This window comes from Zophobas morio, unplaced genomic scaffold (assembly GCF_036711695.1).
Source record: "Zophobas morio isolate AGI-343-1 ecotype UQ-CSIRO unplaced genomic scaffold, CSIRO_AGI_Zmor_V1 ptg000030l, whole genome shotgun sequence".
Taxonomy (NCBI): Eukaryota; Metazoa; Arthropoda; class Insecta; order Coleoptera; family Tenebrionidae; genus Zophobas; species Zophobas morio.
Window position 1 is genome coordinate 15,017,562 of NW_026972135.1, and position 15,607 is coordinate 15,033,168.

A 15,607-nucleotide genomic window follows, 5' to 3' on the forward strand; every position below is an offset into this window, starting at 1 on the left:
TAGTCTCTCCAATTCTCCATTATTATTATTATAACGTCAAGATTAGTGAACAATATCACTATAGCTGCATAAGGTTCTATGTATTAATCTGAAGTCGATATTTCATAGCACCCAGAGACATTTCGACATATTTATAGAAGGTCGATTCAACTATACAGGGTGAGTATTATAATTAGAGAGCGGATTTATAAGCAAAAAAGCATTAAATAAGCATAACACTTTCATTAAAAAAGTTTTATTTTAAGCAAAAAAGCATTAAAAACATAATCATATTACAAATCAAAGAACACTTCTTAGAACTTTGGATAAAATATTATTACAATAATCGTAGACTTTATATTTTACACACGTATTTCAGTTTTCTTTAAAACAATTTATGATTGTAATATGTTCCAAGTTGTCCACTGTAAAATTTTTTCGCCGATCACTTAAAATGTGTTTAAAATTGGAGAATGTGCGTTCAACATCCACACTCGTTGTTGGCGCAAATTTGAATTTTGCAACTAATGTTGAATCTAACTCCAAATTTTCCACCTTCTGGCCTTGTAAAACACGAGCAACGTCGAAAAGAACACCGAAACCTGCATTTTTATTTAACACTTCGTCAAGTTTTTGAGATACTCTAGTACCAATATCACCCCTTACTGCGTTTGCTTATTGTTTAAATTCTTTCACTAAGTTTATGGCATCTACCAACAACATGTTGGGTTTTTCTAACTTTTCTATTATCTCACATACGAATTGATAATTGCGTCTTAGAAAAGCTAGATCTTGTCGCAAATCTTTGTTTTCCAAAATATGTATGCAATCTTTAATCGATTGAGAAGAATCTTCGCTAAACTCCGTAACTACTTCCTCAAATTCTTTGATATATTTGTCATAATAAAATGTGGCCTGTAACCACGTTCCCCACCTCGTTATAACGGCTCTGGAGGCAATGGTATGTTTGGAAATGTTTCCTTAAAATGTTGCACTCTTAGTAGGGCTTTAACAAAAATCTTTTCACCATTTGCCACTAATTTATTAACAGTAGGAAACTGCAAAGATTCCAACAATTAAACTTCCCACGTATCTTCCACAACTATCGGTTGTTTCATCGACAGCGAACCATAAATAATTATCTCCAATGCGATGTTTAATTTCGTTGTAAACTTGCTGAAACATTGGGCCTATATAATTTTTTCGGAGAGTACTTTCAACCGGAATATGTCGATTGCAGTGTTTTTCAAGGAATTCTTGAAGAAGGCCTTTCTCCAATTTTTTTAAAGGTATATTGGACTGGATCATCATTTTACATAAATCGAAATTAAACTGAAACTGCTCATCTTTTGTGGAAGTAGATGCAACAGATTCATGTATGGTCTGCTGTTTAATTTTAGAAACTTCAAACATTTTCTTCCTTTCTACATGAAGAGTCGTTCTGACATGTTGCGTCACGTTATATTTTTTATCACTTTGAATCTAAAACAACATACATATACAGAATTAACAAAGGAAAATAGATAAAAAAAAATTAGTGGGCTTACGGTTTTCACACAAGCTCTGCAGAATATTTTGTTGTTTTCTAATTTTAATTCTGGAAAATCCCTTATCCACTCATCCGGCGTCGATTTTACTTTCGGCATTCTTTTAAAATATTAGTAATATTACCAAAAAGAACTCAACACATGTAACAAGGGGGGACCACGTATAACACTGAACTACGACAGATGCGATAGACTGATGGTTGTGAAATAAACGGTTTATTTACTTAAAAGTTTCCATTAGAAAAATTTTAAGGTAGGTAGATGGGTACAATAATCCTTTTTTCTAGAAAATCTTCAACGGTCTTGCCGCAAAATGCCGAAAAAGAACATCTGGTTAAAAGCTTTAATTCATTATCGACGGAAGTAAGGATTTAAAGTCACAAAATCTATGGAGTATTTTTCCAATCCTATAATAAAATTTTATTACCCAAACGACCGGAACCTATTCACAGAAAGGGTGTTCAAGTGTACTTCAATGGTCAAGTCCAGGTAAAATGCATACGATACGATACGGCTACCTAACACGTATTTGTCATCCCGACAAGGCCGGCATTTGAACAAAATATGCATTAAAACTCATATTCGTCGCAAAAAGCATTAAATAAGCATATAAGTTTTAATATGCATAAAATTGAAAAAAAAGCAAATAAGCATAAAAAAAATGTGTCAAATGACTCCAAATTGTATCATAGTTACAGATATAAAAAAGTTTTGAAGTGCTTACATTTTTCACAAAAAAATCATTAAACCTAGAAATCCGCTCTCTAATTATAATGACCAGTTTTCAGTGCAACACAACATACATCTATTAGTTATTGCTAGATTCCAAAATAAACACATACTTTTTTAGAATCAACGTAGGGACTCCCCTTACTAGTTGCTACTGTTTCTGAAAGACGCCAATCAAAATTTCACAAATGAAAGATTAAACAAACACCAACATATTAATTCAAAGAAATGTAATCAATAAATTGAACAATTGTACAAATTTAACTAGCGTAAGTACTGTTCAAAATGCGTTGCTTCCTGCGCAATTTTCGGTGCGATTTAAGTAAGACAAGCGGACGCGGGCAAGTGTTTCCGGAGTTATTGCAGCAGATGAATTTCTAATTCTGCTTTTTAAATCTTCACAATTACGAATAGGACTTTGGTAAACTTGTTCCTTTAGAACCCCCCACAGGAAGAAATCTAAAGGTGTTAAGTCGGGACTACGAGGAGGCCATGAATTCACACTGCCTCTTCTAATCCACTTATTTGCAAACGTCTCATCACAATAGTCCCTAATGACTCTGTGATAATGAGGTGGTGCCCCGTCCTCCTGAAACCACAGCTCTTGTCGGAGGTTGAGAGGAACATTTTCTAATAACCCTGGAAAATCATTTTCCAAAACTTGTCGATACCTGTGTTCTGTTAAGTTGCCTTCGAAGAAGTTTGGGCCAATTATGATGATACATTTTTTCCGCATTCTCCAAAAATCAAGATCATATCAACCTTTTCATCGTTCGTGTATTTAACCCTCATCTTATCGCCAAAACTAAAAATTTATCGGGGCTCAAATTTGACAAACATATGAGATCTGTATTTTGTGTTGCATTGAAATTTGGTCAGGGTCCCGTTATTATAATATCCTGAATATTGATACTGTATTGATCAAAGTACGATCTCCAAATTTCTTTATCACCCAGTTCTACTATCACTACCGGAGTTGCTGATTACAATTCGTTAAAAACACTAAAAGAAGAGTTAATTGTCTAGGACGTCTAGAACGTCAGTAAGAATTTATGCTGTATAACAACAATTCCTAAGAGTACGTTTTGAACTTTCTTCAGAACTACTTATTTATTTACTGAAAATTAGTTCGGTCTAATTATGACTTGACAATTTATCAAAATGTTTGATGACAATTTAAAGATGACGGCTGTAAAGTTAGTGAAAAAAGTGGTCTAAAGTTTAAAATAGAACTTCCCTCGTATTTGAAGTAGACATTTTAAAGATTCTTTTAAATGCTTACAAAAATACGTGGGACCACAAGATATTTTCCAATTCTTTCGAACATAAAACACCCAAGGTGTCCAAGGTTCTTTTAACCTCTTTTAAAACTAAAACACCAGGTTATTTCAAGTCGTTAAGATTCTATCAAATTCTTTCAACAAGAAAACGTTAGAAGCTTCAAGACTCTTTAAAATTCGTGTTATTTCGACAGAACTTTCCTCGTCCTTGAAATACAGTCCAACAAATTCCGCTTCTAATGAAAAACCATAAAATTTGATTTGCGATTTCTGTTATCATAACCTCTGTAAAGGAAAAACTAGTGGTGCAAATAACGGGCTGCGGGGGCGCAAATGTCAATGGGACGTGATCGTCACAAGTGCGGACAGTATGAAATATATTTAAAGCAGATAATCAACATGAAAAATCGTATTTTCAACTTCAAGTGTTTATGTTTATATTTCGAAAGAATAATTAGACTATTATCAGTTATCACGTTCAGATAACGAGCAACAGCGTCGGCTTAGTGTGAAAAGAAAATGAAATTTGTTTTATTTTGTCTCCTTAACACAGAGGACAGGACTAATTAAATTAATCAAGCACACTCGACTTTTATCCCAAAAAATTGGTCGCTCCTGAAATACAATACAATAAATCCAGATTTTTTGAAAAATTATAGCATTTGATTTTGTAAATTTTGTTTTTTTATGATAACCCTTATAAGTTAAAATAAAGGTATGTATATAATGTTAAAGTAAAGATAAAGAAACGTGTTACGCGTGAGATTGTCATTACAATGTTTTGGATGTGTAATACTAATAATAAGAGTACTGCATTTCCAAATTTTCGTGGAAATGGAATGAGTCGTTTTTGATTTAATCAATACAATAAATTGTCTCATTATTTTTTTTTAATTCATATTTTTATATTTTTGTATAAGTAATTCTAAAAACTATGAATATCTTAATAAACTACAAGTACAGAGTCACACTATTTTGCATATTTCAGATAGGATTTAGTTGGCAAAATTTTGAGATGACGTCATCAATTTTGCAGTTTCAAAGTAGAATGGCAAAATGTTGACATACAATTTTGTTTTTTTTTTATCTCAATGTCTAGGGTGAAAATTCAAAACGGATTCGTATACCACAAATGCAGGAGTACCTTTTTTATAAAATTAAAAACAAATTTAATATTGTAAATTTTGGAGACGACCTGGTCCCATTGATGGTGGGCATGATTACCCAAATGTTGGTTGGCGTTTTACCATCTATCTCATGATATTCTTAATATACAAACAAAATTTGACAACAAACGGTCTGGTAGTTTCGGAGATTATGTGTGTAATATAAAATGATACAGACAGACACACGGAAATGCGAAACACTTTTTCGCACTCTAGGGGTCATGAAATAATAGCTAACGCCCAGGAATAAAAATTGGATGTCTAGTATGAACACTTATAAATTTGAAGGACATCTATTTGGAAAATTGTAAGTACCATGCAACCTTAAAAGGTTTGCAAGTTTTCAAAGCATTCTGTCCTTCAATTTCAAAGTTAAATTGTAAAATGTTATTATACAATTTAATTTTTTTTTCCAAAAGTCTAGATGTCCAGGCTAAATATTTAACGCGAATTTATAAATCACACATGTAGGAGTATGCTATTTTATAATAAAAATCATTTATGCGGAAAAATTAACCCATTAAATATTACGATAATCTTAAAACGTTTGCAAGATTTTAAACCATTCGGTTTTGCAGTTTCCAAGTTAAATTGCGAAATGTAATTACTCAATTTTGATTTTTTTTCCCCAAAAATCTGCATGTATAATTGTCAATGGTAAAAATTCAACACGGATTCACAAACCACAACTGCAACTCTTATTTTATAAAATCTGAGTAACAAGTACTAGAGACGAATTTTGGTTAGCGTTTCACCATACATCTAAAATTTGACAACAATCGGTCGGGTAGTTTCGGAGATTACCTGTCTAATAAAAATCTGAACAGTCGACTGACAGACAGACAAACAGATAGACAGACGGAAACGCCAGACCTACTTTTTCGTACGTGAGGAGTCAGGAAAAATGAAAACAGTACATAGGATTATTCTTTTCTTTATGAAAACAGGGGGACCACTAAGAGTTTTTCAAATCTTTTTAAAAACGAAAGAACAAACCCTTCAACATTTTTTCAATTTCTTGCGATCACAAAACACATGCTTCCAACAGTCTTTCAAATTCTTACAAACACAAAACCACAGGAACCATAAACATTACTTTAAATTCTTTTAAAAAAGAAACATTTGGGGCCATAAGATTCATTCAATTTATTTTTTTATTTGGTCGAAAGTTCTTTCTACAGAACTTCCCTTGCATCTAAAATACAGTGAAACATATCCAGCATTTTCGAGTTGAGTTTTTTCTTTACACAAATATTTTGCACATTTTGGGTAGAATGCATTTGGCAAAATTTTAAGATGACGTCATCATTTTTTTGGGAGAAGATTTCAAAGTATTCAATTTTGCAATTCTTGATTTATTCAATAAAATAAATTGACTGATTCATATATTTTTTTGGGTCATCCTGTATAAGCAAATTTAAAAAACATGAATGTAGTGATAAATCACAATCATTATGGACTCATCGTATTTTGCACATTTTAGATAGGATTTATTTGTCAAAATTTTAAGGTGACGTCATCAATTTTTTGGAGAGGATAAGCAAATATATTTTGATTAAAAGTTTATTATGCTTTTAAAATATCTGGAAGATTTTGTTATGCAGATACAAAATTAAATCCAAAATGTATAAAACCAAAAATCTGATTATTCCATATGTAGTTTATTACTCAACACGGAATCATAAACTACATAAGTGTAGGACTATGTTATTTTATACAATTTAAAACCCATCAGACAGACGGAAACGGGAGACCTATTTTTTCGTTCTTTATGGGTCATAAAAAGTGGAGAAAATGTAAAAGTAGAGAGTCGGTCGACGGCCTCGATTACAATACTTCCTTCACTTACGCTCGGGAAGTAAAAAGTTCTTTTAATAATCTCTTTCAAAACTAATACACCGGGGATCCCCAAGATTCTTTCATATTCGTTCTTTAAAATTATTTCTATTACAAAACACCAGCGACCCCCAACATTCTATCAAATTCCTTCAATAAGAAAACATCAAGAACTTCAGGACTATTTAAAGTTCTCAAAAAAAATATATATAACATATCCTAAGTTTTTTATGAAGAGAGTAGGGTTTTTAAGATTTTGGAACCCCAAGATTCAAAAGAGTTTTAAAAATAAGCTGTAGGGACCCCAAAATTAATTTAATTTCTTAAAAAAACGACAATATGCATCCAAAAAATTTTCAAATTTTGTCAAAAACGAAAATCCAAACGTCGCAAAATTTTCGAATTCGTTTAAAAAACAAAACATCTCAAAAGTTTATTTTAACTTCAAACAAAAAAAAACACGTGGAATTACAAGATTCTTTCAAACAATTTCAAACACAAAATATCAAAGGTTATCTTAATATGTTGCGAAACTAAAACACCAAGATTCTTACAAATTCGATCTGAAAGAAAACATCAGAAACTTCAAGGTTCTTTCAAATTCTTAAAAAAAAATATACGCAAGACATCCCAAGAATATTTTTATTAAAATAAAGACAATAAAGACCGTAAGATTAATTTTAATTCTTAAAACGATTCTTTCAAATCTAAATATTGATTTCAATTCAGCAAGTTGTTGGAGAAGACAAACAACAAAATTTTCATTACCGATTTACGTGTGTACGATTTCACAGCAGTGGGTTTTATGGTTTGTAAGTTTAATTAATTGTCGTCTTTTTGTGTAGGCGTTAAATTTTAATTACAGTTTACCATTTTAAGTATAATAATAAATCTGAATTTTCGGTGTGTTAAATGTCAAAAAAACATGAAATTGTACCTTTACCAAAACCAGTGTTTTACAGCTCTCCTCGATTGCTTATGATCATAAAAACCAAAGTGAAATAAAATCGTTAACTTTCAGGGAGCAGTCTATTTCTCAAACGTTAAAGTTTTACAATACACCTCCAAAAAAATTAGGAAAGTAGGCATCACGCCTATTACGGACAATATCTAAAGCTGCATCTACAACAATTAAAAGATTCGACAAGCGATTTTACACTGCAATTACAGCTGCAGATGATCCACAATTTATGGTTTTCCGTTTGATCGTACCCAAGAGAAATGCACAATTCGCCGTACCAGAGTTTTTTCCCTTTAACTCCATCAATTTATTAATTATATCGACACAGATTTAAACACCGCTTTTTCTCGTATTTCAGTTTCCACGACGTTCAACATTAAAAACAAACAACAAAAAACCATAATTGCACCTTTATGGCACTTCCTTCGCCCCTCCATAACCGCACACAAACTGTTTTCAATTTTTGCCCCACATTTACCATTCGCTCACCGTCCTCGATACGCCGCGTAGCACTTGAGGTAAATCCGATGCGTTGAATGCGAAAATCGTACAGCAAAAAGACGCAACAGAAAAAAATGTGAACGTTAAGTGAGTGGATTTTTAAAGTGTCGTGGTTTACCTGTGCTTCAAATTTTTTATTGTTGGAACTGTTCTCGCCAGGAGTTATGGATTTTTGGCACTTGTGAGGGTTCCACCTGAGGTGAGCAATTTTTTTTGTATTGGATTTTTTGTAAGACATATTGTTTTATTTTTTTTAGTAATATTGTGTGGGTACTTTCAGTTTGTTGTTTTTGTATTGATCGTTAAAAATTGAGATAATTCGGGTACCTTGGTGTTGTAATATCCTTAACCATTATTAATTGGATGATTTGTGAGGTCATTCCGATTAAGTAACACTTAGTACGGATGTCGGTTGCTAATAAGTAATTAAGTTAGACAGTTTTTCTGGTTTCCAAAATCAATATTATTAGTATACCATGACCAAAAGCATTGTTGGAATATCCTTGAGGATGTATATTGCTTGTCAGTTGCAACACAAATCCAAGTGGAACCTAAATGATTGTAATAGTGGAAGTGTGTACCTAGTGTGTTAGGTAATATAACTAACAACTGATGACAACAACTATACCTTAATTTTAACAATTCAGAATTGGCTTTCTTCAGTAAAATCGCTAAATATTTTAACATATGTTCCTATAATAGAACTTATTAAATGTTAAATGCAGATTGTTATGTACTTAAGCAGAATTGGCCTTAAGTACTGTATTTAGAAAAATAAATTTTGCTCAACTTTAATTAAATACACAATTCATATTTAAATATTTAACCAGAATTTTGAAAGTTAAATAAAACGATTTTTTGTAATACAAGTATAAGTGCTTTATCATGTTATTTTTTAAATCTCATTAACGACTTTTTTAATACTCATTAGAAAAGAACTTTTAAATCATTAATTATTTCTGGTACAGTAGGTGTAAAAATAAAGTGTGATTAACAAAAATTGTCCTCAAGTTGGTGGTGGATGAGCAACTTTTTTTATCATCTGCTATTCCTAATGAGAAATGAGAAAGTCTGGCGCCAAGTTGAAGACATTTTCTGTTAATCACACTCTTTTTTGGTATTACTGGACCAGAATAACTATTATTCACAGTGTGTTTGATTTTACTTTGTTATTTGAGAAGCTAAGCATACATACGGAGTGGTGAAAGATATTAGTCATATTAAATATACTGGGTGTAAACAATAACTATTATTCAATAGTTGCATAAAACCTCTTCATTAAATCGTACATTATTATTAGTTATCACACGAGAACGAATGCTTCGCACAACATTAAAATTTTAGGTTTTTGCGATTTCTTTTTAATGGTTTAAAAAAGGGGGATTCATAAACCACATGTATAGGAGTATCTTATTTTATAAAATTTAAGTTCTCATTTTATTTTACAAGAAATGGTTTAATTCGGGCTGACCATGGGTCCAAAGTTTATGATTTTGTTAATCATTTACATAGTTTTTGTGACGTTTATTGTACCATGGTGAATTTTATAAAATAATATACTCCTGTATTTGTGGTTTATGAATCCACCTTGAGCTTTTCCCCGAAGCATCCAATTGCGTAGCAGCCTTTTATCCTAGTATAAGCGGAGCTCACACAAGGTTATTCGTTACTGCTATTATCTATATTTTTTTATTTACCAAATAAAGAACGGTGCGTCCCATTGTTGTATTATTAGTAATACACGCACGTGTCGGAATTGACATACGTGTGCTTGCTGAAATGCTGATCAGAACATTTTCAAATGGTAAAACTCACTATAAATACAAGCGTAGTCTTGCGCTTTATCACTGAGTTGTCTTTTCGTAACATAATGCATTAGAATCAAAGGCACTACCGGAGTATGGGTGATTAAAGTATGTTACATTAAAGAATTCAGGTAAACAAGCTTTACAAGAGTCAAACACAAATGTTCATTTATTCATTTATTATCTTGGGTTCGTACTTAAATAACTTAATCAGTTATTAAACCATGGCATTTAATTTAGTTTTATTACAGTTTAGTAATTGTGAAGTTCAAATGAAATTTATTTTGAAAAGAAAAAACCAAAAAATAGGCTTCTCTTAAACATTTTACTTCATGAGTGTAAGATAAACTACTTTATTGATTTTTCGACCTTTTGTAGCTCCTAAAATATCACAAAGAGGTTCCCCGTTTTCGCCTGTCGATCGTCTGTTGATGGTTATGAAATCATCTTAAAATTTTGCCAAGTAAATCTTGTTCGTATACTAAACACACTTGACATACACCTTGTAAAACTTTTGTGACTTAAGCGACTTAAGCCAAAGCACCGTCACAAGTCAAACTGGCTATTGTATAACTTAACTCAGTTTACAGCTCCATATGGCAACAATGGACAGGAATAATAAGGGTGCTTAAGTCATAAAAGTTTTACAAGCTGTATGCCAAGTGAGTTTAATATATTGTATAGTATGAGTGGACTTTATACTGTCATTAGTGTACTGTCAAAATTGACATGTTTTATATATCGTTACTTTGACGTATAAGTAGAAATTGTCTTAAAAAACAGTGTAGGTTTAAATTTTTAATTTGACTAAGAAACAGGTTTTGTTTAAATGACTACCTTTCATGGGCGTAGAAAGTTCTGTGTAAATACATCTAGTCAAATTTTTTATTTTATGTAACATATTGTTCAAAAAAATGTTGATACGAAAAAGTTACTTTCTTGACAGATACTCTAAAACTTTTTTTGTAAGGCCATTTTTGTTTTTCGAGTTCGTCGACCGACTTTTACGTTTTCTCGACCTTTCATGACCCCTAGAGTACGAAGAAATAGGTCTTTCGTTTCCGTCTGTCTGTCCGTGTGTCCGTCTGTCTGTCTGTCTGTGGCTGCCGTCCGGTTTTTTATTAAACATAAAATCTCCGAAAGTACTGGGCTGATTGTTGTCAAATTTTGTACTTATATTAGTAATATCATGTAGATGGTAAAACGATAACCAAAATTTGTCTAATCATCACCACCAATAATGAGATGATGTCACTTCAAAATTGTTCATAGTAAATGGGTTTTAAATTGTATAAAATAACATAGTACTACACATGTAGTTTATGACTCCATGTTGAGGTTTTACCCAAAACGTCCAAATTTTTGCTTTGAAATCTTGCAGATGTTTTAAAGTTATGACAAGCATGATAAAATTTTTAATCAAAATATATTTTCTTATCTCCTCCAAAAAATTGATGACGTCAGCTCAAAATTTTATGATGTCTGTACTTGTGATTTATCACTGCATTAATATTTTTTAAATTTGCTTATACAGGGTGTCTCAAAAAATTAATGACTGAGTCCATTTATTTTATTGATTAAATCAAGAATTCCAAAACTTAATAATTTGAAATCTTGCAGACGTTTTAAAGTTATTGTAAGCATAGTAAATTGTTAATCAAAATATATCTCTTTATTCCCTCCAAAAAATTGATGACGTTATCTCAAAATTTTGCCGAATAAATTCTACCCACAATGTGCAAAATATGATGAGTTTCGAACGGCTCAGTCTATTTTTTCAGAAAATTTTGGGAATACAGTACAAAAATATTGATGACGTCTTTACAAAATTGCGTATAGTAAAAGCTCAACTCGAAAATGCTGGATATGTTTCATTGTATAGTTTCCCCAGTTCCAATTCGGTTTTAAAAGTTAACCTCCTTAACAATAGATTACTAAAGCCTGTGATGGGACAGTCGTAAATAAGGATTTAATCATGCCTTTACCACTATATTGTATAATGGTTAAATGCTTATTTATAACTGTCCCATCACCGGCAGTAGTAATCTATTGTTACGGAAGTTAAATTTTACATAAAACCGAATTATAACTGGGGAAACTATACTTTAGGTCTGAGTCGAAAAAACTTTATCATGATATTTTTTAAATCTCATTAACGAATTTTTTAGTACTCATTAGAAAAAAAACTTTTAGTTCATTAAGTATTTCTCGTCCAGTTAAAGTATGATCAACAAAAAAATGTCCTCAAGTTGGTGGTTGGCGAGGAAGCTCTTTTTTCTCTTTATCATCATCTGTTAGTCGTAATCTGGAATGAGAAAGTCTGGTGCCAAGTCGAAGACAATTTTTGTTAATCACACTCTATTTTTGTATTACTGAACCAGAGTACAAAATAACTATTATTCATAGCGTGTTTGGTTTTATCGATGAATAAAGGAAAAAATAATTGGAAACGATTTGGTTCACCTAAGACTTACGGCGTTTCTATTATAAATTTGATATTTCAGAAGATAAGTACACATATGTAGTGATGAAAGATATTCTTGTCATATTAAATATACTGGGTGTAAAGATTAACAATAAAATAATTAGTTATCACACGAGAATGAATGCTTCGCACAACGTTAAAAAAATCCAGGCGGATTCATAAACCACAAGTTTAAGAGTGTGTTATTTGATAGATTTACGTACATTTGCTATGCAAAATTTTAAGGTGAGGTCGCCAAATTTTTGATAAACAAATTTTGGTTAGTGTTTTACCATTTACACGATATTTCTAAAATACAAATAAAACTTGACAATAATCAATTTAATAAACTAGAGACGACAGACGGACAGACAGATGGAAACGTTATGAAAGTAGCCATTCACCGGATGGAACGTAAAAGATCAAAAAGAAATTAACGTTTTATTTTGTTGGAAACATTTTAATCTAGTCAGTGTCCAAATTATTTTATTTGAACAGAAATGATTTGAAAGTTTATGATTCTGTTAATCATTTACATAGTTCTTAAAATGTGAATTATATGGTGCATCGAAGTGCGATTTAAAATTTATAAAATAATTAATATACTCTTGTATTTGTGGTTTATGAATCCACCTTGAGAATCGAAATTGTTTAGCAGCCTCGTATAGTAGTATAAACAAAGCTCCCAGAAGGTTCTTCGTTACTGCTATTATTTAAATTTTTTTATTTACCAAATCGAGAACAGTATGTCCCATTGTTTTATTATCAGTATTACACGCACGTGTCGCAATTGACATACGTGTGCTTATAAATTCAGGCATAGTCTTGCGCTTTATCAATGCATTTATTTTTGTTTTTTTCACAATTTTTACTGTATCTACTTAATATAAATAATTTCATGTAGTTTTTTGTCACTAATGTTTAAAAAAATTGGTGCGAGATTATTTCGACAGAACTTTAATACTGTTCTTTGCACAATTCAACGATCTGGGACACCGGGTACATCAGACCACTGTGTCAATTTGCTAAGCTGATTTCCGTCCTTTCAAAACGTTACCACTTTTTTCAGCGTTCGTAGTTGAAGAGAGAAATTTCAATAATTCAATGAAGCCGGACACTGACCTTTATTTTCAGCATTCCACCGTTTATTTAAAGAAAGAATTTAACATTTCTTAATCTTTCACTTTGCATTTTTGTGTAGGAACGTAATTACATTCACACATCTAGTAGTAGGTATCTTGAAATGAATGCGATTGTCTTTTATTGTAATTAAGTTAAGTCTATTTAAACTATTTAGCCTCAGTCTGACTCCATTAAAATTGAAATGTAGAAACGACTGTGCATAATAAAGAACTAAAAATGTTTCTGTATGGATGTTCCCTCATAATAGAGTTATTACGTCAAGGAACCTTATAAGTATAATATCAATGAAATTTGTAATCCGTTTTCAATGTCAACAAGTAGGTGTCGATTTCTTCTCTTAAAAATAAATTATTAACATTCTTCACTTTTCTTACTTTTACTGTGTACCGTTATCCCAAAGGTCGCATGCAATTTCCTCCTGGACGTGTCGCAACGTACTTCAATTCAGTAGAACCAATTACAAAAACTTATCCGTTCCGCTTTTCTGATGCACTTGATGACAGTTTTTATTTCAGTTTATTGATTACATACATTAGAAACTCAACAGTCCTTGTTTTGACATCGTCCGAAATTCCAAAACCTACACACCAGTTAAAACTCAATAATCCAATTAAGATCTAAATGGTATGGGCATACCATTATGGAACAAGATGTTTATGGTACGATTGTAACCATATACTGTTATTATAAACCCACACCTTTTTTTTCCTGGGTTATTAAGATAAAGAGGACCATTGGAATAGTATTGTTTACGCGAAAAAGCAGGTAATGCGGGGAGGTCGTTGCCGCTTTTGCCTACGTAGAAGCAACGATGTTGAAGTCGAGTGCTCTATACATGGGAAGTGGAATGCAGTAACCGAAAAATGTTAAGAGTTATATAGCTGTCAGATGGCCAAATAAACATAATTTGCAAGCATTGAGTACCAAAATACTGTTTTTTCGACGTATATTATCATAAAGTTATTGCTTTCTCACGTCATGAGTAACATGAGACCAGATTTAGGTTTGCAAAATCGTTTTGCTAAAAATTGCTAAAGAAATTATATTTATTAAGATGGCAGCTATTGACTTGGTGTCATAAATGTCACTTTGACAATCAGGTATGCCATCATAAAATTTTAAATATGTTCACTGAAGCATTAACATAGATATACTATTTACGGAAAAAGAACACCTTATCGTGACTAATGCTGCTTAAATGTCTTTGTCAATCGCCAGATAGAATGCGGCTATAAATTACCAAAATGGTACACTCATGATAAAGTGACAATAAAAGCTCCGCCACCGGCGGAAATACCACAGCAATCCGGAATAGAGCCATAATTCCTTTAGTCATAGTTCCATTGTCAACAAAATCCACTGTACACAATCTCGAAGCATAAAGGGGCAACGAGCTCCTTTAGTATTTGTTCTATTTGTTCAATGAATTGTATTTACGTGTTTGTAAATTGCACCGTCACGCATCCAGTGTGTTTTTGCAAGCAACAAGTTTCTCCGTCTGTAATCTCTTTGCTACTGTTTAAATTCAAATTAGGAAGTTGTTTGCTAATCTTAACGTTTTAGATGTTTTTTAGAACCGTGCCATTTCGATTTAGCGATGCTACAGTCCGTTTTAGGTTTTATTGTTATTGCTGATGTTCCGTTATTTTGAGAAATAAATTGGTTTTGAAGGTTTGCTGGAGAATTGGTTTGCACAAGTGTGTGTATCATCGGAACTTTGAAATTTGCCAGTAGTAGCAACCTTGAGAAAGCGTGATAAAAGTTACTTAAATATTTATACGGGGTTTGATTTCAAACAGGTGTTATGTTGCTTTTGTGTAAATAAATAAAATAATTATATAATACGTGCTTGAACTTAATGCATATTTTATAGTTTGTATGAATAACAAAAAGTACACAAAATATTATATTTTTAGACGTTGTTTTAAATAAAGGTGGTACGTTTCGAAGTGAAAAACATAAAATTCAGAACTTTTAAAGTGTCTGAAATCTTAGATTTAAAGTTGAATTAAAATCAGCAAGAGAAAATTGGAGAACCTGTGGACCAAAGACCAAAAAAAAGAAGAGAAAACTTGTGAATTAACACTGTTGAACAAAAGCACGAAACAAAGAAGATGGTGGAATGAGGAAATAAAAGAACAAATCAAGTTAAAGAAACAAGGGAGAAAAGTTCAGGATAATTGTGGGAAAAACAAA

General features: G+C 31.8%; 1 protein-coding gene across 1 annotated transcript in view; it reads left to right on the top strand.

Moving 5' to 3' along the window:
- Positions 1 to 7,992: 7,992 nt before the first annotated feature.
- LOC135139096 (uncharacterized) overlaps positions 7,993 to 15,607 on the top strand; it is a 72,155-nt gene continuing 64,540 nt past the window's right edge. The window contains exon 1 of the mRNA XM_064069186.1: positions 7,993 to 8,198. The gene's annotated coding sequence lies outside the window, so the exon portion shown is untranslated. The remainder of the gene's footprint in view (positions 8,199 to 15,607) is intronic.